The sequence below is a fragment of the Triticum urartu genome, chromosome 3A, assembly GCF_056163025.1.
Source record: "Triticum urartu cultivar PI428250 chromosome 3A, HENAU_Tu73, whole genome shotgun sequence".
Taxonomy (NCBI): Eukaryota; Viridiplantae; Streptophyta; class Magnoliopsida; order Poales; family Poaceae; genus Triticum; species Triticum urartu.
The window spans coordinates 324,245-327,211 of NC_141875.1; the positions used below are offsets into that span (position 1 = coordinate 324,245).

Here is a 2,967-nt window from a genome sequence, read left to right on the forward strand (position 1 = left end):
AGCCACTCAGGAACGAGCTTCATTCCTGAAGGTAACCGTCAGGAAATACATTCCTGACGGTGTTTCCTGACAGACGACATTTTGCCCTGAGTTTGTCTTTCCTGAAGGTATCCCCGTCAGGAATACACCTTCAGGACTGAACTTCTCCTGATGCCCATGCTACTGTACTCCAGAACAGCAAATTCGGTAGGTATTACATTAAATCATTCAAAATTCAGCTAAAATATAAATTGATTCCATTCATATTTCTGCACAGCAATATGCACAACCGAGTAAATAAGATCACATTCATTGCAATATCTTGAATTGTTCACAAAATGATATTCCAACTCATGGTTCCCCAAAACTTAAAAAGAACAAGAGCTGCTCCATTTAGCCCCTCCAAAAGACAAACGAAGCTGAACAGTCAGAAAATACATTCCTAAATGATTCTCCTTGGTCGGAGTAGCACCATGGTCTTCTCAGCATGGGAAGAAGCTTCCAAACAGAGTACCAACAAGCTCTTAGGCTTGGGAAGATTCATCCACCTAAAAGGAACAAAATTGTAAGTATTAAGTACTTCAAATGTTGAAACAGATTTCAACTAAAAACAGCCAAAGGAATAGCTGTGATATACAGAAAACAAAAAAGAGATGAACATGCACACTGTACAGTACACAGATGAATAAGTCTGGTGAAATAAGGTCCTTTCCAGCAAATAGAACTAGATAAAGACGATATGTATTGTTGGCATGAATGGCTTCTAACTTTCTCTAAAACGGCTCCAAACCACAAGGAATTGACACCTACACAATAACTTCGTCATAGAACTACAATTTAGATCTGAAGACTATAGTTATCACAATCTTTATGGCTAAAAGCAACTATAACAGTATCAAGTGTGCATATGAAATTAAACAAGTTGGACCTCTGAACCTTGTACTACAATAGTCTATGACCAGAGTACCTTAAAAACATCTAAAATAAGGATTAGTTGATAAAAAATGTATAGAACAGACCTGAATACGAGTCTTGATGCTGGTCTTCCCAATCAAAGTTGCAAAGAAGAACTCCCAGAAGGTATACCATTGACCAAACATAATACCAGCAACATCAAACAGCAGGTTTGGAACCTAATAATCACAAAGAAAATAACTTGTCAGCGGGAAATACCTTAGGTAACATGAATAGAAAATAATGGGCATATGTAAAACAACATAGGTAAGTGCGAAGTATGTTAGAACATCACTTAGTACCTTAAATCATCCGCATTAAGAACTGCTATACATGGATGCTTAAAATGAATTGGTGATAGCATCATAAAGTTTTCCAACTCATCAGTTTGCCATGTCTTAAGCTTTGAAATGTTTGAAGACAGTAGTACCACGAACCTGTTGGTAAGCATATCATGTATGCTAAGAAACTGTAATAAAAAACCATGAATGATGAGTGTACCTAACGAAGCAACTGTCAAAAAATTAGTGGGAGGCTCACATATAGCTACAAAGTTGTAGAAGTGTAGTTCAGCTCAATTTCAGCAGAGCAAACAAGTAAAAAGCATTTAGCACCGGCATGGATGTAGCTATCAAATGAGATATGACAAAGAGAGCTATCAAATAGGAACGCTACGTAGTGCTCTCCCTTCAGGTTTAAAATCTCATGAAGTTGCGATTTTAATGTTGAGCTAAATATCTAAATCTGGAAAGAACTTGTCTGGGTTACGATGTCGCGCTCCTAGAGACAAACACAATTAAGATATATTTAGGAGATGAACTATTCATAGCAAGAATCATTTAAGAACCAAAAGAGACATATCAGGGATGCCTTAGAAGATACCACAGAAAGGAAGATCAGGAGAACCATCATTTCTCGCTGCCACATTCGTCGTTATCTTACTGCCCTACAGATTAGAGAAATAGGGAAATGGAAATGATGTCTCAACCTCCCTTTTCTAATTTGCAAGAAGAAATAAGTGTCTGGAAGATCGATATTCTCACCTCACTTGATTCCAGTGAGCTAACCAAAACCGTGATTGCCCACAATACCACAGAGGTGACGCACCCGCGCTAGCTAGTGCTTCGCCGCCGCCTCACATTCCACGTGTTTCTTGGTAATAAGGCTTGGTGCATGTGTATTACATTTAGAGTTTCAGACTGTAATTGTAAACAGAAGATAAGAAGGGAGCCTCAAAATTAATACAGAACTAATTTATCCTACAATGTCGGCCATTCCAAATCGTGCATATATTCTATTAATCTTATAGACTATAAAGAACAATATACCTGCAGAGGATGAGTGTAGCGGGAAACTTGCCTCCTTCCTTGCCGTGGTAGCTGACATGCTAGCCTCGGACCCTGGTATGGGAGGAACAGAGCAACTCGGTTATGTAGTCTACTTCAGAAATCACAAATGTAATAAAGTTGCCCATAGAAGGTAATGTAGCAACCATTGCGGCTACTGCTGAACTCTCAGCTAGGGATTCAGACTAATAAAGTTGCCAAGAACTCCTCTAGTTTCCAATTTATGTTTCTCTCAGATTTCTGAAAATAAACACAATATGTCAACTTCAAGTTGGTTAAATACAGTACCCAGGTGTGTTATTACGACAGATCTAACTAAAACAAAAACCATTTGCGGCTACTGCTGAACTCTGCTAGGATTCAGACACCAATAATGAAAAAAAGTGTATGCTGCTACTCCCTTCGTTCGGAATTACTTGTCGCAGAAATGGATGTATCTAGATGTATTTTAGTTCTAGATACATCCATATCCGAGACAAGTAATTCCGAATGGAGGGGGTACCTTTTTTGGGTCTTCCTCTCCTCAGGTCGGTTGTAGTTCGCCAAGACTTGACTCGGCAGTGGGAGGAGCTGGACTGGGAGGGAGACAGAAGGGTGAGGCGGCTGGCCGGCGTGGGGATCAGATCTGGACGGCGAGGGAGGACCCAGTCAACGGGGAGAGAGGCGGCGCTGGGGTGGCTGGACAGCG

General features: G+C 40.1%; 1 long non-coding RNA gene across 2 annotated transcripts; it reads right to left on the reverse strand.

Moving 5' to 3' along the window:
- Positions 1-227: 227 nt before the first annotated feature.
- LOC125547441 (uncharacterized) lies at positions 228-2,607 on the reverse strand. 2 transcript variants are annotated; one of them, XR_007300672.2, is made up of 7 exons: positions 2,426-2,607; positions 2,262-2,333; positions 1,977-2,132; positions 1,816-1,879; positions 1,371-1,446; positions 999-1,112; positions 228-527 (listed from the first exon to the last, which is right to left on the reverse strand). It is a non-coding gene; the product is annotated as an uncharacterized LOC125547441 (long non-coding RNA). The 2 variants fall into 2 exon arrangements; XR_007300671.2 differs by having other exon boundaries at positions 229-527; positions 1,371-1,434; positions 2,426-2,605.
- Positions 2,608-2,967: the final 360 nt, after the last annotated feature.